The sequence below is a fragment of the Liolophura sinensis genome, chromosome 6, assembly GCF_032854445.1.
Source record: "Liolophura sinensis isolate JHLJ2023 chromosome 6, CUHK_Ljap_v2, whole genome shotgun sequence".
In the NCBI taxonomy this organism is placed as follows: Eukaryota; Metazoa; Mollusca; class Polyplacophora; order Chitonida; family Chitonidae; genus Liolophura; species Liolophura sinensis.
Window position 1 is genome coordinate 11,245,624 of NC_088300.1, and position 21,256 is coordinate 11,266,879.

At 39.8% G+C, this 21,256-nt stretch overlaps 27 non-coding genes across 27 annotated transcripts; all 27 read right to left on the minus strand.

The window, feature by feature from the left end:
* Positions 1-261: 261 nt before the first annotated feature.
* Trnae-cuc (transfer RNA glutamic acid (anticodon CUC)) lies at positions 262-333 on the minus strand. The gene has a single exon. It is a non-coding gene; the product is annotated as a tRNA-Glu (tRNA).
* A 495-nt stretch (positions 334-828) lies between these two features.
* On the minus strand, positions 829-900 carry Trnae-cuc (transfer RNA glutamic acid (anticodon CUC)). The gene has a single exon. It is a non-coding gene; the product is annotated as a tRNA-Glu (tRNA).
* Positions 901-1,395: 495 nt separating this feature from the next.
* Trnae-cuc (transfer RNA glutamic acid (anticodon CUC)) lies at positions 1,396-1,467 on the minus strand. Its single transcript has one exon. It is a non-coding gene; the product is annotated as a tRNA-Glu (tRNA).
* A 495-nt stretch (positions 1,468-1,962) lies between these two features.
* Trnae-cuc (transfer RNA glutamic acid (anticodon CUC)) lies at positions 1,963-2,034 on the minus strand. The gene has a single exon. It is a non-coding gene; the product is annotated as a tRNA-Glu (tRNA).
* A 494-nt stretch (positions 2,035-2,528) lies between these two features.
* On the minus strand, positions 2,529-2,599 carry Trnae-cuc (transfer RNA glutamic acid (anticodon CUC)). Its single transcript has one exon. It is a non-coding gene; the product is annotated as a tRNA-Glu (tRNA).
* Positions 2,600-3,094: 495 nt separating this feature from the next.
* On the minus strand, positions 3,095-3,166 carry Trnae-cuc (transfer RNA glutamic acid (anticodon CUC)). The gene has a single exon. It is a non-coding gene; the product is annotated as a tRNA-Glu (tRNA).
* A 495-nt stretch (positions 3,167-3,661) lies between these two features.
* On the minus strand, positions 3,662-3,733 carry Trnae-cuc (transfer RNA glutamic acid (anticodon CUC)). The gene has a single exon. It is a non-coding gene; the product is annotated as a tRNA-Glu (tRNA).
* Positions 3,734-4,584: 851 nt separating this feature from the next.
* Trnae-cuc (transfer RNA glutamic acid (anticodon CUC)) lies at positions 4,585-4,656 on the minus strand. The gene has a single exon. It is a non-coding gene; the product is annotated as a tRNA-Glu (tRNA).
* Positions 4,657-5,151: 495 nt separating this feature from the next.
* Trnae-cuc (transfer RNA glutamic acid (anticodon CUC)) lies at positions 5,152-5,223 on the minus strand. The gene has a single exon. It is a non-coding gene; the product is annotated as a tRNA-Glu (tRNA).
* A 494-nt stretch (positions 5,224-5,717) lies between these two features.
* Positions 5,718-5,789, minus strand: Trnae-cuc (transfer RNA glutamic acid (anticodon CUC)). The gene has a single exon. It is a non-coding gene; the product is annotated as a tRNA-Glu (tRNA).
* A 494-nt stretch (positions 5,790-6,283) lies between these two features.
* Trnae-cuc (transfer RNA glutamic acid (anticodon CUC)) lies at positions 6,284-6,355 on the minus strand. Its single transcript has one exon. It is a non-coding gene; the product is annotated as a tRNA-Glu (tRNA).
* Positions 6,356-6,851: 496 nt separating this feature from the next.
* On the minus strand, positions 6,852-6,923 carry Trnae-cuc (transfer RNA glutamic acid (anticodon CUC)). The gene has a single exon. It is a non-coding gene; the product is annotated as a tRNA-Glu (tRNA).
* Positions 6,924-7,417: 494 nt separating this feature from the next.
* Trnae-cuc (transfer RNA glutamic acid (anticodon CUC)) lies at positions 7,418-7,489 on the minus strand. The gene has a single exon. It is a non-coding gene; the product is annotated as a tRNA-Glu (tRNA).
* Positions 7,490-7,984: 495 nt separating this feature from the next.
* On the minus strand, positions 7,985-8,056 carry Trnae-cuc (transfer RNA glutamic acid (anticodon CUC)). Its single transcript has one exon. It is a non-coding gene; the product is annotated as a tRNA-Glu (tRNA).
* Positions 8,057-8,549: 493 nt separating this feature from the next.
* Trnae-cuc (transfer RNA glutamic acid (anticodon CUC)) lies at positions 8,550-8,621 on the minus strand. Its single transcript has one exon. It is a non-coding gene; the product is annotated as a tRNA-Glu (tRNA).
* Positions 8,622-9,115: 494 nt separating this feature from the next.
* Trnae-cuc (transfer RNA glutamic acid (anticodon CUC)) lies at positions 9,116-9,187 on the minus strand. The gene has a single exon. It is a non-coding gene; the product is annotated as a tRNA-Glu (tRNA).
* A 905-nt stretch (positions 9,188-10,092) lies between these two features.
* Positions 10,093-10,164, minus strand: Trnae-cuc (transfer RNA glutamic acid (anticodon CUC)). Its single transcript has one exon. It is a non-coding gene; the product is annotated as a tRNA-Glu (tRNA).
* A 496-nt stretch (positions 10,165-10,660) lies between these two features.
* Positions 10,661-10,732, minus strand: Trnae-cuc (transfer RNA glutamic acid (anticodon CUC)). The gene has a single exon. It is a non-coding gene; the product is annotated as a tRNA-Glu (tRNA).
* Positions 10,733-11,584: 852 nt separating this feature from the next.
* Positions 11,585-11,656, minus strand: Trnae-cuc (transfer RNA glutamic acid (anticodon CUC)). Its single transcript has one exon. It is a non-coding gene; the product is annotated as a tRNA-Glu (tRNA).
* An 851-nt stretch (positions 11,657-12,507) lies between these two features.
* Positions 12,508-12,579, minus strand: Trnae-cuc (transfer RNA glutamic acid (anticodon CUC)). The gene has a single exon. It is a non-coding gene; the product is annotated as a tRNA-Glu (tRNA).
* A 494-nt stretch (positions 12,580-13,073) lies between these two features.
* Positions 13,074-13,145, minus strand: Trnae-cuc (transfer RNA glutamic acid (anticodon CUC)). Its single transcript has one exon. It is a non-coding gene; the product is annotated as a tRNA-Glu (tRNA).
* A 494-nt stretch (positions 13,146-13,639) lies between these two features.
* Trnae-cuc (transfer RNA glutamic acid (anticodon CUC)) lies at positions 13,640-13,711 on the minus strand. The gene has a single exon. It is a non-coding gene; the product is annotated as a tRNA-Glu (tRNA).
* A 498-nt stretch (positions 13,712-14,209) lies between these two features.
* Positions 14,210-14,281, minus strand: Trnae-cuc (transfer RNA glutamic acid (anticodon CUC)). Its single transcript has one exon. It is a non-coding gene; the product is annotated as a tRNA-Glu (tRNA).
* A 1,976-nt stretch (positions 14,282-16,257) lies between these two features.
* Trnae-cuc (transfer RNA glutamic acid (anticodon CUC)) lies at positions 16,258-16,329 on the minus strand. The gene has a single exon. It is a non-coding gene; the product is annotated as a tRNA-Glu (tRNA).
* A 1,302-nt stretch (positions 16,330-17,631) lies between these two features.
* Trnae-uuc (transfer RNA glutamic acid (anticodon UUC)) lies at positions 17,632-17,703 on the minus strand. The gene has a single exon. It is a non-coding gene; the product is annotated as a tRNA-Glu (tRNA).
* Positions 17,704-19,126: 1,423 nt separating this feature from the next.
* Positions 19,127-19,198, minus strand: Trnae-cuc (transfer RNA glutamic acid (anticodon CUC)). The gene has a single exon. It is a non-coding gene; the product is annotated as a tRNA-Glu (tRNA).
* Positions 19,199-20,500: 1,302 nt separating this feature from the next.
* On the minus strand, positions 20,501-20,572 carry Trnae-uuc (transfer RNA glutamic acid (anticodon UUC)). The gene has a single exon. It is a non-coding gene; the product is annotated as a tRNA-Glu (tRNA).
* Positions 20,573-21,256: the final 684 nt, after the last annotated feature.

The following is a 21,256-nucleotide window of genomic DNA, read 5'->3' on the forward strand; positions in this document are numbered from 1 at the left end:
CCCCTTGCGAAAATATTTTAGACTACAGCATGAGCTTGATGCAGAACACCAATTTAACGCAAAACCAAAAGCATTTAAGTATCAACAACAAGCGGTTTACTTACATTTGGCTTTTGCATAAAAGTTTAATTTATCAATGATTTAACAAAATATAACGAAAACCACAAGCATTTACGTATAAACAAGTGTTTACTTACATTTGGCAATTGCATTCAAGCTTAATTGATCAATGAAAATTGTTTGCGAGTTGAAGAAAAGATTTTCCCATGCGGGGAATCGAACCCCGGCCGCCGCGGTGAGAGCGCGGAATCCTAACCACTAGACCACATGGGAAGGATGCCATTTATGTAGTAACATCCGGAAATCAACTCTTCACTGTTCGTTTTAAAAAGGATTTCTCAATACCATTTTAATTCTGAACGCTTGCAAATCCACTGCATGTCTTCCCAAAAGCTCCCAGCTAAGGCCTACTGGCTTCACTGTCCCTCGTGCAATCGCTCACTGCGAAAATATTATAGAATACAGCATGGGCCTTAAGAGTGTACGTCATTCTCTAACCGCATGCCAGCTACATTGGACCTAAGCAGCTTTCTCTCTTTTTTTTTTGATGGAGAACACCAATTTAAGGGAAACCAAAAGCATTTAAGTATGAACAGTAAGCGTTTTCTTACAATTGGAAGTTGCATGCAAGTTTAATTTATCAATGATTTAAGGAAATTTAAAAAGCACAAGCATTTATCTATGACAAACAAGCGTTTGCTTACATTTGGCAATTGCATTGAAGCTTAATTGATCAATGAAAATTGTTTGCGAGTTGAAGAAAAGATTTTCCCATGCGGGGAATCGAACCCCGGCCGCCGCGGTGAGAGCGCGGAATCCTAAACACTAGACCACATGGAAAGGATGCCATTCATGTAGTAACATCCGGAAATCACTCTTCACTGTTCGTTTTAAAAAGGATTTCTCAATACCATTTTAATTCTGAACGCTTGCAAATCCACTGCATGTCTTCCCAAAAGCTCCCATCTAAGGCCTACTGGCTTCACTGTCCTCGTGCAATCGCTCACTGCGAAAAATATTATAGACTACAGCATGGGCCCTAAGAGTGTACGTCATTCTCTAACCTGCATGCCAGCTACATTGGGACTAAGCAGCTTTCTCTCTTTTTTTTTTGATGGAGAACACCAATTTAAGGGAAACCAAAAGCATTTAAGTATGAACAGTAAGCGTTTTCTTACAATTGGAAGTTGCATGCAAGTTTAATTTATCAATGATTTAAGGAAATTTAAAAAGCACAAGCATTTATCTATGACAAACAAGCGTTTGCTTACATTTGGCAATTGCATTGAAGCTTAATTGATCAATGAAAATTGTTTGCGAGTTCAAGAAAAGATTTTCCCATGCGGGGAATCGAACCCCGGCCGCCGCGGTGAGAGCGCGGAATCCTAACCACTAGACCACATGGGAAGGATGCCATTCATGTAGTAACATCCGGAAATCAACTCTTCACTGTTTCGTTTTAAAAAGGATTTCTCAATACCATTTTAATTCTGAACGCTTGCAAATCCACTGCATGTCTTCCCAAAAGCTCCCATCTAAGGCCTACTGGCTTCACTGTCCTCGTGCAATCGCTCACTGCGAAAATATTATAGACTACAGCATGGGCCCTAAGAGTGTACGTCATTCTCTAACCTGCATGCCAGCTACATTGGACTAAGCAGCTTTCTCTCTTTTTTTTTTGATGGAGAACACCAATTTAAGGGAAACCAAAAGCATTTAAGTATGAACAGTAAGCGTTTTCTTACAATTGGAAGTTGCATGCAAGTTTAATTTATCAATGATTTAAGGAAATTTAAAAGCACAAGCATTTATCTATGACAAACAAAGCGTTTGCTTACATTTGGCAATTGCATTGAAGCTTAATTGATCAATGAAAATTGTTTGCGAGTTCAAGAAAAGATTTTCCCATGCGGGGAATCGAACCCCGGCCGCCGCGGTGAGAGCGCGGAATCCTAACCACTAGACCACATGGGAAGGATGCCATTTATGTAGTAACATCCGAAATCAACTCTTCACTGTTCGTTTTAAAAAGGATTTCTCAATACCAATTTAATTCTGAACGCTTGCAAATCCACTGCATGTCTTCCCAAAAAGCTCCCATCTAAGGCCTACTGGCTTCACTGTCCTCGTACAATCGCTCACTGCGAAAATATTATAGAATACAGCATGGGCCCTTAAGAGTGTACGTCATTCTCTAACCTGCCATGCCAGCTACATTGGACTAAGCAGCTTTCTCTCTTTTTTTTTGATGGAGAACACCAATTTAAGGGAAACCAAAAGCATTTAAGTATGAACAGTAAGCGTTTTCTTACAATTGGAAGTTGCATGCAAGTTTAATTTATCAATGATTTAAGGAAATTTAAAAAGCCACAAGCATTTATCTATGACAAACAAGCGTTGCTTACATTGGCAATTGCATTGAAGCTTAATTGATCAATGAAAATTGTTTGCGAGTTGAAGAAAAGATTTTCCCATGCGGGAATCGAACCCCGGCCGCCGCGGTGAGAGCGCGGAATCCTAACCACTAGACCACATGGGAAGGATGCCATTTATGTAGTAACATCCGGAAATCAACTCTTCACTGTTCGTTTTAAAAAGGATTTCTCAATACCATTTTAATTCTGAACGCTTGCAAATCCACTGCATGTCTTCCCAAAAGCTCTCAGCTAAGGCCTACTGGCTTCACTGTCCTCGTGCAATCGCTCAGTGCGAAAATATTATAGACTACAGCATGGGCCCTTAAGAGTGTACGTCATTCGTCTAACCTGCATGCCAGCTACATTGGACTAAGCAGCTTTCTCTCTTTTTTTTTTGATGGAGAACACCAATTTAAGGGAAACCAAAAGCATTTAAGTATAACAGTAAGCGTTTTCTTACAATTGGAAGTTGCATGCAAGTTTAATTTATCAATGATTTAAGGAAATTTAAAAAGCACAAGCATTTATCTATGACAAACAAGCGTTTGCTTACATTTGGCAATTGCATTGAAGCTTAATTGATCAATGAAAATTGTTTGCGAGTTCAAGAAAAGATTTTCCCATGCGGGGAATCGAACCCCGGCCGCCGCGGTGAGAGCGCGGAATCCTAACCACTAGACCACATGGGAAGGATGCCATTTATGTAGTAACATCCGGAAATCAACTCTTCACTGTTCGTTTTAAAAAGGATTTCTCAATACCATTTTAATTCTGAACGCTTGCAAATCCACTGCATGTCTTCCCAAAAGCTCCCAGCTAAGGCCTACTGGCTTCACTGTCCTCGTGCAATCGCTCACTGCGAAAATATTATAGACTACAGCATGGGCCCTTAAGAGTGTACGTCATTCTCTAACCTGCATGCCAGCTACATTGGACTAAGCAGCTTTCCCTCTTTTTTTTTTGATGGAGAACACCAATTTAAGGGAAACCAAAAGCATTTAAGTATGAACAGTAAGCGTTTTCTTACAATTGGAAGTTGCATGCAAGTTTAATTTATCAATGATTTAAGGAAATTTAAAAAGCACAAGCATTTATCTATGACAAACAAGCGTTTGCTTACATTTGGCAATTGCATTGAAGCTTAATTGATCAATGAAAATTGTTTGCGAGTTGAAGAAAAGATTTTCCCATGCGGGGAATCGAACCCCGGCCGCCGCGGTGAGAGCGCGGAATCCTAACCACTAGACCACATGGGAAGGATGCCATTTATGTAGTAACATCCGGAAATCAACTCTTCACTGTTCGTTTTAAAAAGGATTTCTCAATACCATTTTAATTCTGAACGCTTGCAAATCCACTGCATGTCTTCCCAAAAGCTCCCAGCTAAGGCCTACTGGCTTCACTGTCCTCGTACAATCGCTCACTGCGAAAATATTATAGAATACAGCATGGGCCCTTAAGAGTGTACGTCATTCTCTAACCTGCATGCCAGCTACATTGGACTAAGCAGCTTTCTCTCTTTTTTTTTGATGGAGAACACCAATTTAAGGGAAACCAAAAGCATTTAAGTATGAACAGTAAGCGTTTTCTTACAATTGGAAGTTGCATGCAAGTTTAATTTATCAATGATTTAAGGAAATTTAAAAAGCACAAGCATTTATCTATGACAAACATTTCTCAATACCATTTTAATTCTGAACGCTTGCAAATCCACTGCATGTCTTCCCAAAAGCTCCCAGCTAAGGCCTACTGGCTTCACTGTCCTCGTGCAATCGCTCACTGCGAAAATATTATAGACTACAGCATGGGCCCTTAAGAGTGTACGTCATTCTCTAACCTGCATGCCAGCTACATTGGACTAAGCAGCTTTCCCTCTTTTTTTTTTGATGGAGAACACCAATTTAAGGGAAACCAAAAGCATTTAAGTATGAACAGTAAGCGTTTTCTTACAATTGGAAGTTGCATGCAAGTTTAATTTATCAATGATTTAAGGAAATTTAAAAAGCACAAGCATTTATCTATGACAAACAAGCGTTTGCTTACATTTGGCAATTGCATTGAAGCTTAATTGATCAATGAAAATTGTTTGCGAGTTGAAGAAAAGATTTTCCCATGCGGGGAATCGAACCCCGGCCGCCGCGGTGAGAGCGCGGAATCCTAACCACTAGACCACATGGGAAGGATGCCATTTATGTAGTAACATCCGGAAATCAACTCTTCACTGTTCGTTTTAAAAAGGATTTCTCAATACCATTTTAATTCTGAACGCTTGCAAATCCACTGCATGTCTTCCCAAAAGCTCTCAGCTAAGGCCTACTGGCTTCACTGTCCTCGTGCAATCGCTCAGTGCGAAAATATTATAGACTACAGCATGGGCCCTTAAGAGTGTACGTCATTCTCTAACCTGCATGCCAGCTACATTGGACTAAGCAGCTTTCTCTCTTTTTTTTTTGATGGAGAACACCAATTTAAGGGAAACCAAAAGCATTTAAGTATGAACAGTAAGCGTTTTCTTACAATTGGAAGTTGCATGCAAGTTTAATTTATCAATGATTTAAGGAAATTTAAAAAGCACAAGCATTTATCTATGACAAACAAGCGTTTGCTTACATTTGGCAATTGCATTGAAGCTTAATTGATCAATGAAAATTGTTTGCGAGTTCAAGAAAAGATTTTCCCATGCGGGGAATCGAACCCCGGCCGCCGCGGTGAGAGCGCGGAATCCTAACCACTAGACCACATGGGAAGGATGCCATTTATGTAGTAACATCCGGAAATCAACTCTTCACTGTTCGTTTTAAAAAGGATTTCTCAATACCATTTTAATTCTGAACGCTTGCAAATCCACTGCATGTCTTCCCAAAAGCTCCCAGCTAAGGCCTACTGGCTTCACTGTCCTCGTGCAATCGCTCACTGCGAAAATATTATAGACTACAGCATGGGCCCTTAAGAGTGTACGTCATTCTCTAACCTGCATGCCAGCTACATTGGACTAAGCAGCTTTCTCTCTTTTTTTTTGATGGAGAACACCAATTTAAGGGAAATCAAAAGCATTTAAGTATGAACAGTAAGCGTTTTCTTACAATTGGAAGTTGCATGCAAGTTTAATTTGTCAATGATTTAAGGAAATTTAAAAAGCACAAGCATTTATCTATGACAAACAAGCGTTTGCTTACATTTGGCAATTGCATTGAAGCTTAATTGATCAATGAAAATTGTTTGAGAGTTGAAGAAAAGATTTTCCCATGCGGGGAATCGAACCCCGGCCGCCGCGGTGAGAGCGCGGAATCCTAACCACTAGACCACATGGGAAGGATGCCATTTATGTAGTAACATCCGGAAATCAACTCTTCACTGTTCGTTTTAAAAAGGATTTCTCAATACCATTTTAATTCTGAACGCTTGCAAATCCACTGCATGTCTTCCCAAAAGCTCCCAGCTAAGGCCTACTGGCTTCACTGTCCTCGTGCAATCGCTCACTGCGAAAATATTATAGAATACAGCATGGGCCCTTAAGAGTGTACGTCATTCTCTAACCTGCATGCCAGCTACATTGGACTAAGCAGCTTTCTCTCTTTTTTTTTGATGGAGAACACCAATTTAAGGGAAACCAAAAGCATTTAAGTATGAACAGTAAGCGTTTTCTTACAATTGGAAGTTGCATGCAAGTTTAATTTATCAATGATTTAAGGAAATTTAAAAAGCACAAGCATTTATCTATGACAAACAAGCGTTTGCTTACATTTGGCAATTGCATTGAAGCTTAATTGATCAATGAAAATTGTTTGCGAGTTGAAGAAAAGATTTTCCCATTCGGGGAATCGAACCCCGGCCGCCGCGGTGAGAGCGCGGAATCCTAACCACTAGACCACATGGGAAGGATGCCATTTATGTAGTAACATCCGGAAATCAACTCTTCACTGTTCGTTTTAAAAAGGATTTCTCAATACCATTTTAATTCTGAACGCTTGCAAATCCACTGCATGTCTTCCCAAAAGCTCCCAGCTAAGGCCTACTGGCTTCACTGTCCTCGTGCAATCGCTCACTGCGAAAATATTATAGACTACAGCATGGGCCCTTAAGAGTGTACGTCATTCTCTAACCTGCATGCCAGCTACATTGGACTAAGCAGCTTTCTCTCTCTTTTTTTTTGATGGAGAACACCAATTTAAGGGAAACCAAAAGCATTTAAGTATGAACAGTAAGCGTTTTCTTACAATTGGAAGTTGCATGCAAGTTTAATTTATCAATGATTTAAGGAAATTTAAAAAGCACAAGCATTTATCTATGACAAACAAGCGTTTGCTTACATTTGGCAATTGCATTGAAGCTTAATTGATCAATGAAAATTGTTTGCGAGTTGAAGAAAAGATTTTCCCATGCGGGGAATCGAACCCCGGCCGCCGCGGTGAGAGCGCGGAATCCTAACCACTAGACCACATGGGAAGGATGCCATTTATGTAGTAACATCCGGAAATCAACTCTTCACTGTTCGTTTTAAAAAGGATTTCTCAATACCATTTTAATTCTGAACGCTTGCAAATCCACTGCATGTCTTCCCAAAAGCTCTCAGCTAAGGCCTACTGGCTTCACTGTCCTCGTGCAATCGCTCACTGCGAAAATATTATAGAATACAGCATGGGCCCTTAAGAGTGTACGTCATTCTCTAACCTGCATGCCAGCTACATTGGACTAAGCAGCTTTCTCTCTTTTTTTTTGATGAAGAACACCAATTTAAGGGTAACCAAAAGCATTTAAGTATGAACAGTAAGCGTTTTCTTACAATTGGAAGTTGCATGCAAGTTTAATTTATCAATGATTTAAGGAAATTTAAAAAGCACAAGCATTTATCTATGACAAACAAGCGTTTGCTTACATTTGGCAATTGCATTGAAGCTTAATTGATCAATGAAAATTGTTTGCGAGTTGAAGAAAAGATTTTCCCATGCGGGGAATCGAACCCCGGCCGCCGCGGTGAGAGCGCGGAATCCTAACCACTAGACCACATGGGAAGGATGCCATTCATGTAGTAACATCCGGAAATCAACTCTTCACTGTTCGTTTTAAAAAGGATTTCTCAATACCATTTGAATTCTGAACGCTTGCAAATCCACTGCATGTCTTCCCAAAAGCTCCCAGCTAAGGCCTACTGGCTTCACTGTCCTCGTGCAATCGCTCACTGCGAAAATATTATAGACTACAGCATGGGCCCTAAGAGTGTACGTCATTCTCTAACCTGCATGCCAGCTACATTGGACTAAGCAGCTTTCTCTCTTTTTTTTTTTGATGGAGAACACCAATTTAAGGGAAACCAAAAGCATTTAAGTATGAACAGTAAGCGTTTTCTTACAATTGGAAGTTGCATGCAAGTTTAATTTATCAATGATTTAAGGAAATTTAAAAAGCACAAGCATTTATCTATGACAAACAAGCGTTTGCTTACATTTGGCAATTGCATTGAAGCTTAATTGATCAATGAAAATTGTTTGCGAGTTGAAGAAAAGATTTTCCCATGCGGGGAATCGAACCCCGGCCGCCGCGGTGAGAGCGCGGAATCCTAACCACTAGACCACATGGGAAGGATGCCATTTATGTAGTAACATCCGGAAATCAACTCTTCACTGTTCGTTTTAAAACGGATTTCTCAATACCATTTTAATTCTGAACGCTTGCAAATCCACTGCATGTCTTCCCAAAAGCTCCCGTCTAAGGCCTACTGGCTTCACTGTCCTCGTACAATCGCTCACTGCGAAAATATTATAGAATACAGCATGGGCCCTAAAGAGTGTACGTCATTCTCTAACCGCATGCCAGCTACATTGGACTAAGCAGCTTTCTCTCTTTTTTTTTGATGGAGAACACCAATTTAAGGGTAACCAAAAGCATTTAAGTATGAACAGTAAGCGTTTTCTTACAATTGGAAGTTGCATGCAAGTTTAATTTATCAATGATTTAAGGAAATTTAAAAAGCACAAGCATTTATCTATGACAAACAAGCGTTTGCTTACATTTGGCAATTGCATTGAAGCTTAATTGATCAATGAAAATTGTTTGCGAGTTCAAGAAAAGATTTTCCCATGCGGGGAATCGAACCCCGGCCGCCGCGGTGAGAGCGCGGAATCCTAACCACTAGACCACATGGGAAGGATGCCATTCATGTAGTAACATCCGGAAATCAACTCTTCACTGTTCGTTTTAAAAAGGATTTCTCAATACCATTTTAATTCTGAACGCTTGCAAATCCACTGCATGTCTTCCCAAAAGCTCCCATCTAAGGCCTACTGGCTTCACTGTCCTCGTGCAATCGCTCACTGCGAAAATATTATAGACTACAGCATGGGCCCTAAGAGTGTACGTCATTCTCTAACCTGCATGCTAGCTACATTGGACTAAGCAGCTTTCTCTCTTTTTTTTTTGATGGAGAACACCAATTTAAGGGAAACCAAAAGCATTTAAGTATGAACAGTAAGCGTTTTCTTACAATTGGAAGTTGCATGCAAGTTTAATTTATCAATGATTTAAGGAAATTTAAAAAGCACAAGCATTTATCTATGACAAACAAGCGTTTGCTTACATTTGGCAATTGCATTGAAGCTTAATTGATCAATGAAAATTGTTTGCGAGTTCAAGAAAAGATTTTCCCATGCGGGGAATCGAACCCCGGCCGCCGCGGTGAGAGCGCGGAATCCTAACCACTAGACCACATGGGAAGGATGCCATTTATGTAGTAACATCCGGAAATCAACTCTTCACTGTTCGTTTTAAAAAGGATTTCTCAATACCATTTTAATTCTGAACGCTTGCAAATCCACTGCATGTCTTCCCAAAAGCTCCCATCTAAGGCCTACTGGCTTCACTGTCCTCGTACAATCGCTCACTGCGAAAATATTATAGAATACAGCATGGGCCCTTAAGAGTGTACGTCATTCTCTAACCGCATGCCAGCTACATTGGACTAAGCAGCTTTCTCTCTTTTTTTTTGATGGAGAACACCAATTTAAGGGAAACCAAAAGCATTTAAGTATGAACAGTAAGCGTTTTCTTACAATTGGAAGTTGCATGCAAGTTTAATTTATCAATGATTTAAGGAAATTTAAAAAGCACAAGCATTTATCTATGACAAACAAGCGTTTGCTTACATTTGGCAATTGCATTGAAGCTTAATTGATCAATGAAAATTGTTTGCGAGTTGAAGAAAAGATTTTCCCATGCGGGGAATCGAACCCCGGCCGCTCCCAGCTCCCAGCTAAGGCCTACTGGCTTCACTGTCCTCGTGCAATCGCTCACTGCGAAAATATTATAGACTACAGCATGGGCCCTTAAGAGTGTACGTCATTCTCTAACCTGCATGCCAGCTACATTGGACTAAGCAGCTTTCTCTCTTTTTTTTTTGATGGAGAACACCAATTTAAGGGAAACCAAAAGCATTTAAGTATGAACAGTAAGCGTTTTCTTACAATTGGAAGTTGCATGCAAGTTTAATTTATCAATGATTTAAGGAAATTTAAAAAGCACAAGCATTTATCTATGACAAACAAGCGTTTGCTTACATTTGGCAATTGCATTGAAGCTTAATTGATCAATGAAAATTGTTTGCGAGTTGAAGAAAAAGATTTTCCCATGCGGGGAATCGAACCCCGGCCGCCGCGGTGAGAGCGCGGAATCCTAACCATTAGACCACATGGGAAGGATGCCATTTATGTAGTAACATCCGGAAATCAACTCTTCACTGTTCGTTTTAAAAAGGATTTCTCAATACCATTTTAATTCTGAACGCTTGCAAATCCACTGCATGTCTTCCCAAAAGCTCCCAGCTAAGGCCTACTGGCTTCACTGTCCTCGTGCAATCGCTCACTGCGAAAATATTATAGACTACAGCATGGGCCCTTAAGAGTGTACGTCATTCTCTAACCTGCATGCCAGCTACATTGGACTAAGCAGCTTTCTCTCTTTTTTTTTTTGATGGAGAACACCAATTTAAGGGAAACCAAAAGCATTTAAGTATGAACAGTAAGCGTTTTCTTACAATTGGAAGTTGCATGCAAGTTTAATTTATCAATGATTTAAGGAAATTTAAAAAGCACAAGCATTTATCTATGACAAACAAGCGTTTGCTTACATTTGGCAATTGCATTGAAGCTTAATTGATCAATGAAAATTGTTTGCGAGTTGAAGAAAAGATTTTCCCATGCGGGGAATCGAACCCCGGCCGCCGCGGTGAGAGCGCGGAATCCTAACCACTAGACCACATGGGAAGGATGCCATTTATGTAGTAACATCCGGAAATCAACTCTTCACTGTTCGTTTTAAAAAGGATTTCTCAATACCATTTTAATTCTGAACGCTTGCAAATCCACTGCATGTCTTCCCAAAAGCTCCCAGCTAAGGCCTACTGGCTTCACTGTCCTCGTACAATCGCTCACTGCGAAAATATTATAGAATACAGCATGGGCCCTTAAGAGTGTACGTCATTCTCTAACCTGCATGCCAGCTACATTGGACTAAGCAGCTTTCTCTCTTTTTTTTTTGATGGAGAACACCAATTTAAGGGAAACCAAAAGCATTTAAGTATGAACAGTAAGCGTTTTCTTACAATTGGAAGTTGCATGCAAGTTTAATTTATCAATGATTTAAGGAAATTTAAAAAGCACAAGCATTTATCTATGACAAACATTTCTCAATACCATTTTAATTCTGAACGCTTGCAAATCCACTGCATGTCTTCCCAAAAGCTCCCAGCTAAGGCCTACTGGCTTCACTGTCCTCGTGCAATCGCTCACTGCGAAAATATTATAGACTACAGCATGGGCCCTTAAGAGTGTACGTCATTCTCTAACCTGCATGCCAGCTACATTGGACTAAGCAGCTTTCCCTCTTTTTTTTTTGATGGAGAACACCAATTTAAGGGAAACCAAAAGCATTTAAGTATGAACAGTAAGCGTTTTCTTACAATTGGAAGTTGCATGCAAGTTTAATTTATCAATGATTTAAGGAAATTTAAAAAGCACAAGCATTTATCTATGACAAACAAGCGTTTGCTTACATTTGGCAATTGCATTGAAGCTTAATTGATCAATGAAAATTGTTTGCGAGTTGAAGAAAAGATTTTCCCATGCGGGGAATCGAACCCCGGCCGCCGCGGTGAGAGCGCGGAATCCTAACCACTAGACCACATGGGAAGGATGCCATTTATGTAGTAACATCCGGAAATCAACTCTTCACTGTTCGTTTTAAAAAGGATTTCTCAATACCATTTTAATTCTGAACGCTTGCAAATCCACTGCATGTCTTCCCAAAAGCTCCCAGCTAAGGCCTACTGGCTTCACTGTCCTCGTACAATCGCTCACTGCGAAAATATTATAGAATACAGCATGGGCCCTTAAGAGTGTACGTCATTCTCTAACCTGCATGCCAGCTACATTGGACTAAGCAGCTTTCTCTCTTTTTTTTTGATGGAGAACACCAATTTAAGGGAAACCAAAAGCATTTAAGTATGAACAGTAAGCGTTTTCTTACAATTGGAAGTTGCATGCAAGTTTAATTTATCAATGATTTAAGGAAATTTAAAAAGCACAAGCATTTATCTATGACAAACATTTCTCAATACCATTTTAATTCTGAACGCTTGCAAATCCACTGCATGTCTTCCCAAAAGCTCCCAGCTAAGGCCTACTGGCTTCACTGTCCTCGTGCAATCGCTCACTGCGAAAATATTATAGACTACAGCATGGGCCCTCAAGAGTGTACGTCATTCTCTAACCTGCATGCCAGCTACATTGGACTAAGCAGCTTTCCCTCTTTTTTTTTTGATGGAGAACACCAATTTAAGGGAAACCAAAAGCATTTAAGTATGAACAGTAAGCGTTTTCTTACAATTGGAAGTTGCATGCAAGTTTAATTTATCAATGATTTAAGGAAATTTAAAAAGCACAAGCATTTATCTATGACAAACAAGCGTTTGCTTACATTTGGCAATTGCATTGAAGCTTAATTGATCAATGAAAATTGTTTGCGAGTTGAAGAAAAGATTTTCCCATGCGGGGAATCGAACCCCGGCCGCCGAGGTGAGAGCGCGGAATCCTAACCACTAGACCACATGGGAAGGATGCCATTTATGTAGTAACATCCGGAAATCAACTCTTCACTGTTCGTTTTAAAAAGGATTTCTCAATACCATTTTAATTCTGAACGCTTGCAAATCCACTGCATGTCTTCCCAAAAGCTCCCATCTAAGGCCTACTGGCTTCACTGTCCTCGTGCAATCTCTCACTGCGAAAATATTATAGAATACAGCATGGGCCCTTAAGAGTGTACGTCATTCTCTAACCTGCATGCCAGCTACATTGGACTAAGCAGCTTTCTCTCTTTTTTTTTGATGGAGAACACCAATTTAAGGGAAACCAAAAGCATTTAAGTATGAACAGTAAGCGTTTTCTTACAATTGGAAGTTGCATGCAAGTTTAATTTATCAATGATTTAAGGAAATTTAAAAAGCACAAGCATTTATCTATGACAAACAAGCGTTTGCTTACATTTGGCAATTGCATTGAAGCTTAATTGATCAATGAAAATTGTTTGCGAGTTGAAGAAAAGATTTTCCCATGCGGGGAATCGAACCCCGGCCGCCGCGGTGAGAGCGCGGAATCCTAACCACTAGACCACATGGGAAGGATGCCATCTATGTAGTAACATCCCGAAATCAACTCTTCACTGTTCGTTTTAAAAAGGATTTCTCAATACCATTTTAATTCTGAACGCTTGCAAATCCACTGCATGTCTTCCCAAAAGCTCCCAGCTAAGGCCTACTGGCTTCACTGTCCTCGTGCAATCGCTCACTGCGAAAATATTATAGAATACAGCATGGGCCCTTAAGAGTGTACGTCATTCTCTAACCTGCATGCCAGCTACATTGGACTAAGCAGCTTTCTCTCTTTTTTTTTGATGGAGAACACCAATTTAAGGGAAACCAAAAGCATTTAAGTATGAACAGTAAGCGTTTTCTTACAATTGGAAGTTGCATGCAAGTTTAATTTATCAATGATTTAAGGAAATTTAAAAAGCACAAGCATTTATCTTTGACAAACAAGCGTTTGCTTACATTTGGCAATTGCATTGAAGCTTAATTGATCAATGAAAATTGTTTGCGAGTTGAAGAAAAGATTTTCCCATGCGGGGAATCGAACCCCGGCCGCCGCGGTGAGAGCGCGGAATCCTAACCACTAGACCACATGGGAAGGATGCTATTTATATAGTAACATCCGGAAATCAACTCTTCACTGTTCGTTTTAAAAAGGATTTCTCAATACCATTTTAATTCTGAACGCTTGCAAATCCACTGCATGTCTTCCCAAAAGCTCCCAGCTAAGGCCTACTGGCTTCACTGTCCTCGTGCAATCGCTCACTGCGAAAATATTATAGAATACAGCATGGGCCCTTAAGAGTGTACGTCATTCTCTAACCTGCATGCCAGCTACATTGGACTAAGCAGCTTTCTCTCTTTTTTTTTGATGGAGAACACCAATTTAAGGGAAACCAAAAGCATTTAAGTATGAACAGTAAGCGTTTTCTTACAATTGGAAGTTGCATGCAAGTTTAATTTATCAATGATTTAAGGAAATTTAAAAAGCACAAGCATTTATCTTTGACAAACAAGCGTTTGCTTACATTTGGCAATTGCATTGAAGCTTAATTAATCAATGAAAATTGTTTGCGAATTGAAGAAAATATTGATTTTCCCACGCGGGGAATCGAACCCCGGCCGCCGCGGTGAGAGCGCGGAATCCTAACCACTAGACCACATGGGAAGGATGCCATTTATGTAGTAACATAAGGAAATCAACTCTTCACTGTTCGTTTTAAAAAGGATTTCTCAATACCATTTTAATTCTGAACAATTGCAAATCCACTGCATGTCTTCCCAAAAGCTCCCAGCTAAGGCCTACTGGCTTCACTGTCCTCGTGCAATCGCTCCCTGCGAAAATATTATAGAATACAGCATGGGCCCTTAAGAGTGTACATCATTCTCTAACCTGCATGCCAGCTACATTGGACTAAGCAGCTTTCTCTCTTTTTTTTTGATGGAGAACACCAATTTAAGGGAAACCAAAAGCATTTAAGTATGAACAGTAAGCGTTTTCTTGCAATTGGAAGTTGCATGCAAGTTTAATTTATCAATGATTTAAGGAAATTTAAAAAGCACAAGCATTTATCTATGACAAACAAGCGTTTGCTTACATTGAAGCTTAATTGATCAATGAAAATTGTTTGCGAGCTCAAGAAATGATTTTCCCATGCGGGGAATCGAATCCCGGTTGCCCCGGTGAGAGCGCGGAATCCTAACCACTAGACCACATGGGAAGGATGCCATTTATGTAGTAACATCCAGAAATCAACTCTTCACTGTTCGTTTTAAAAAGGATTTCTCAATACCATTTGAATTCTGAACGCTTGCAAATCCACTGCATGTCTTCCCAAAAGCTCCCAGCTAAGGCCTACTGGCTTCACTGTCCTCGTCCAATAGCTCACTGCGAAAATATTATAGACTACAGCATGGGCCCTAAGAGTGTACGTCATTCTCTAACCTGCATGCCAGCTACATTGGACTAAGCAGCTTTCTCTCTTTTTTTTTGATGGAGAACACCAATTTAAGGGAAACCAAAAGCATTTAAGTATGAACAGTAAGCGTTTTCTTACAATTGGAAGTTGCATGCAAGTTTAATTTATCAATGATTTAAGGAAATTTAAAAAGCACAAGCATTTATCTATGATAAACAAGCGTTTGCTTACATTTGGCAATTGCATTGAAGCTTAATTGATCAATGAAAATATTTTGCGAGTTCAAGAAAAGATTTTCCCATTCGGGGAATCGAACCCCGGCCGCCGCCGTGAGAGCGCGGAATCCTAACCACTAGACCACATGCGAAGGATGCCATTAATGTAGTAACATCCGGAAATCAACTCTTCACTGTTCGTTTTAAAAAGGATTTCTCAATACCATTTTAATTCTGAACGCTTGCAAATCCACTGCATGTCTTCCCAAAAGCTCCCAGCTAAGGCCTACTGGCTTCACTGTCCTCGTCCAATAGCTCCCAGCAAAAATATTATAGACTACAGCATGGGCCCTAAGAGTGTTCGTCATTCTCTTATCTGCATGCCAGCTACATTGGATTAAGCAGCATTGTTTCTTGTTTTTTTTTTTTTTTTTGGAGAACACCAATTTAACGCCAATCAAAAGCATTTAAGTATGAACTTGCTTTACTGTCCTCGTGCAATTGCCCCCTGCGAAGATATTATATTTCCCATGCGTGGAATCGAAGCCCCGCCGCCGCGGTGAGAGCGCGGAATCCTAACCACTAGACCACATGGGAAGGCTGCCTATTGAGTAGAAAAAAAGCGGAAATCAACTCTTTACTGTTCGCTTTAAAAAAGATTTTTTAAAACAATTTTAAATCCAAACCCTTGCCAATCCCAATAGCTCCCAGCCAAGGCTTACTTGCTTTACTGTCCTCGTGCAATCGCCCTCTGCGAAAATATTATAGACTACAGCATGGGCTTGATACAGAACACCAATTTAAAGCAAACCAAAAGCATTTAAGTATGAACAACAAGCGTTTACTTACATTTGGCTACTGCATAGAAATTTAATTTATCAATGATTTAACAAAATATAACGAAAAGTACAAGCATTTACGTATAAACAAGTGTTTGCTTACATTTGGCAATTGCATTGAAGCTTAATTAATCAATGAAAATTGTTTGCGAATTGAAGAAAATAATGATTTTCCCATGCGGGGAATCGAACCCCGGCCGCCGCGGTGAGAGCGCGGAATCCTAACCACTAGACCACATGGTAAGGATGCCATTTATGTAGTAGCATCCGGAAATCAACTCTTCACTGTTCGTTTTAAAAAGTATTTCTCGATACCATTTTAATTCTGAACGCTTGCAAATCCACTTCATGTCTTCCCAAAAGCTCCCAGCTAAGGCCTACTGGCTTCAATGTCCTTGTCCAATAGCTCCCAGCGAAAATATTATAGACTACAGCATGGGCCCTAAGAGTGTTCGTCATTCTCTTACCTGCATGCCAGCTACATTGGACTAAGTAGCATTGTCTCTTGTTTTTTTTTTTTGGAGAACACCAATTTAACGCCAATCAAAAGCATTTAAGTATGAACTTGCTTTACTGTCCTCGTGCAATTGCCCCCTGCGAAGATATTATATTTCACATGCGTGGAATAGAAGCCCCGCCGCCGCGGTGAGAGCGCGGAATCCTAACCACTAGACCACATGGGAAGGTTGCCTATAAAGTAGGAAAAAAGCGGAAATCAACTCTTTACTGTTCGCTTTAAAAAAGATTTTTTAAAACAATTTTAAATCTAAACCCTTGCCAATCCTCTGCATGTCTTCCCAATAGCTCCCAGCTAAGGCTTACTTGCTTTACTGTCCTCGTGCAATCGCCCCCTGCGAAAATATTATAGACTACAGCATGGGCTTGATACAGAACACCAATTTAAAGCAAAACAAAGCATTTAAGTATGAACAACAAGCGTTTACTTACATTTGGCTACGGCATAAAAGTTTAATTTATCAATGATTTAACAAAATGTAACGAAAAGCACAAGCATTTACGTATAAAGAACTGTTTGCTTACATTTGGCAATTGCATTGAAGCTTAATTAATCAATGAAAATTGTTTGCAAGTTCAAGAAAAGATTAGACCACATGGGAAGGCTGCCTATTAAGTAGAAAAAAAGCGGAAATCAACTCTTTACTGTTTGCTTTAAAAAAGATTTTTTAAAACAATTTTAAATCTAAACCCTTGCCAATCCTCTGCATGTCTTCCCAATAGCTCCCAGCCAAGGCTTACTTGCTTTACTGTCCTCGTGCAATCGCCCCCTGCGAAAATATTATAGACTACAGCATGGGCTTGATACAGAACACCAATTTAACGCAAACCAAAAGCATTTAAGTATGAACAACAAGCGTTTACTTACATTTGGCTACTGCATAGAAGTTTAAATTATCAATGATTTAACAAAATATAACGAAAAGCACAAGCATTTACGTATAAAGAAGTGTTTGCTTACATTTGGCAACTGCATTGAAGCTTAATTAATCAATGAAAATTGTTTGCGAATTGAAGAAAATACTGATTTTCCCACGCGGGGAATCGAACCCCGGCCGCCGCGGTGAAAGCGCGGAATCCTAACCACTAGACCACATGGGAAGGATGCCCACTATGTGGTAACATCCGGAAATCAACTCTTCACTGTTCGTTTTAAAAAGGATTTCTCAATACCATTTTAATTCTGAACGCTTGCAAATCCACTGCATGTCTTCCCAAAAGCTCCCAGCTAAGGCCTAGTGGCTTCACTGTCCTCGTGCAACCGCTCACTGCGAAAATATTATGGAATACAGCATGGGCCCTTAAGAGTGCACGTCATTCTCTAACCTGCATGCCAGCTACATTGGACTTAGCAGCTTTCTCTCTTTTTTTTTGATGGAGAACACCAATTTAAGGGAAACCAAAAGCATTTAAGTATGAACAGTAAGCGTTTTCTTACAATTGGAAGTTGCATGCAAGTTTAATTTATCAATGATTTAAGGAAATTTAAAAAGTAAAAGCATTTATCTATGACAAACAAGCGTTTGTTTACATTTGGCAATTGCATTGAAGCTTAATTAATCAAAGAAAATTGTTTGCGAATTGAAGAAAATAATGATTTTCCCATGCGGGGAATTGAACCTCGTCCGTCGCGGTGAAAGCGCAGAATCCTAACCACTAGACCACATGGGAAGGTTGCCATTTATGTAGTAACATCCGGAAATCAACTCTTCACTGTTCGTTTTAAAAAGGATTTCTCAATACCATTTTAATTCTGAACGCTTGCAAATCCACTGCATGTCTTCCCAAAAGCTCCCAGCTAAGGCCTACTGGCTTCACTGTCCTCGTCCAATAGCTCCCAGCGAAAATATTATAGACTACAGCATGGGCCCTAAGCGTGTTCGTCATTCTCTTACCTGCATGCCAGCTACATTGGACTAAGCAGCATTGTCTCTTGTTTTTTTCTTTTGGAGAACACCAATTTAACGCCAATCAAAAGCATTTAAGTATGAACTTGCTTTACTGTCCTCGTGCAATTGCCCCCTGCGAAGATATTATATTTCCCATGCGTGGAATCGAAGCCCCGCCGCCGCGGTGAGAGCGCGGAATCCTAACCACTAGACCACATGGGAAGGCTGCCTATTGAGTAGAAAAAAAGCGGAAATCAACTCTTTACTGTTCGCTTTAAAAAAGATTTTTTAAAACAATTTTAAATCCAAACCCTTGCCAATCCCAATAGCTCCCAGCCAAGGCTTACTTGCTTTACTGTCCTCGTGCAATCGCCCTCTGCGAAAATATTATAGACTACAGCATGGGCTTGATACAGAACACCAATTTAAAGCAAACCAAAAGCATTTAAGTATGAACAACAAGCGTTTACTTACATTTGGCTACTGCATAGAAATTTAATTTATCAATGATTTAACAAAATATAACGAAAAGTACAAGCATTTACGTATAAACAAGTGTTTGCTTACATTTGGCAATTGCATTGAAGCTTAATTAATCAATGAAAATTGTTTGCGAATTGAAGAAAATAATGATTTTCCCATGCGGGGAATCGAACCCCGGCCGCCGCGGTGAGAGCGCGGAATCCTAACCACTAGACCACATGGTAAGGATGCCATTTATGTAGTAGCATCCGGAAATCAACTCTTCACTGTTCGTTTTAAAAAGTATTTCTCGATACCATTTTAATTCTGAACGCTTGCAAATCCACTTCATGTCTTCCCAAAAGCTCCCAGCTAAGGCCTACTGGCTTCAATGTCCTTGTCCAATAGCTCCCAGCGAAAATATTATAGACTACAGCATGGGCCCTAAGAGTGTTCGTCATTCTCTTACCGGCATGCCAGCTACATTGGACTAAGTAGCATTGTCTCTTGTTTTTTTTTTTTGGAGAACACCAATTTAACGCCAATCAAAAGCATTTAAGTATGAACTTGCTTTACTGTCCTCGTGCAATTGCCCCCTGCGAAGATATTATATTTCACATGCGTGGAATAGAAGCCCCGCCGCCGCGGTGAGAGCGCGGAATCCTAACCACTAGACCACATGGGAAGGTTGCCTATAAAGTAGGAAAAAAGCGGAAATCAACTCTTTACTGTTCGCTTTAAAAAAGATTTTTTAAAACAATTTTAAATCTAAACCCTTGCCAATCCTCTGCATGTCTTCCCAATAGCTCCCAGCTAAGGCTTACTTGCTTTACTGTCCTCGTGCAATCGCCCCCTGCGAAAATATTATAGACTACAGCATGGGCTTGATACAGAACACCAATTTAAAGCAAAACAAAGCATTTAAGTATGAACAACAAGCGTTTACTTACATTTGGCTACGGCATAAAAGTTTAATTTATCAATGATTTAACAAAATGTAACGAAAAGCACAAGCATTTACGTATAAAGAACTGTTTGCTTACATTTGGCAATTGCATTGAAGCTTAATTAATCAATGAAAATTGTTTGCAAGTTCAAGAAAAGATTAGACCACATGGGAAGGCTGCCTATTAAGTAGAAAAAAAGCGGAAATCAACTCTTTACTGTTTGCTTTAAAAAAGATTTTTTAAAACAATTTTAAATCTAAACCCTTGCCAATCCTCTGCATGTCTTCCCAATAGCTCCCAGCCAAGGCTTACTTGCTTTACTGTCCTCGTGCAATCGCCCCCTGCGAAAATATTATAGACTACAGCATGGGCTTGATACAGAACACCAATTTAACGCAAACCAAAAGCATTTAAGTATGAACAACAAGCGTTTACTTACATTTGGCTACTGCATAGAAGTTTAAATTATCAATGATTTAACAAAATATAACGAAAAGCACAAGCATTTACGTATAAAGAAGTGTTTGCTTACATTTGGCAACTGCATTGAAGCTTAATTAATCAATGAAAATTGTTTGCGAATTGAAGAAAATACTGATTTTCCCACGCGGGGAATCGAACCCCGGCCGCCGCGGTGAAAGCGCGGAATCCTAACCACTAGACCACATGGGAAGGATGCCCACTATGTGGTAACATCCGGAAATCAACTCTTCACTGTTCGTTTTAAAAAGGATTTCTCAATACCATTTTAATTCTGAACGCTTGCAAATCCACTGCATGTCTTCCCAAAAGCTCCCAGCTAAGGCCTAGTGGCTTCACTGTCCTCGTGCAACCGCTCACTGCGAAAATATTATGGAATACAGCATGGGCCCTTAAGAGTGCACGTCATTCTCTAACCTGCATGCCAGCTACATTGGACTTAGCAGCTTTCTCTCTTTTTTTTTGATGGAGAACACCAATTTAAGGGAAACCAAAAGCATTTAAGTATGAACAGTAAGCGTTTTCTTACAATTGGAAGTTGCATGCAAGTTTAATTTATCAATGATTTAAGGAAATTTAAAAAGTAAAAGCATTTATCTATGACAAACAAGCGTTTGTTTACATTTGGCAATTGCATTGAAGCTTAATTAATCAAAGAAAATTGTTTGCGAATTGAAGAAAATAATGATTTTCCCATGCGGGGAATTGAACCTCGTCCGTCGCGGTGAAAGCGCAGAATCCTAACCACTAGACCACATGGGAAGGTTGCCATTTATGTAGTAACATCCGGAAATCAACTCTTCACTGTTCGTTTTAAAAAGGATTTCTCAATACCATTTTAATTCTGAACGCTTGCAAATCCACTGCATGTCTTCC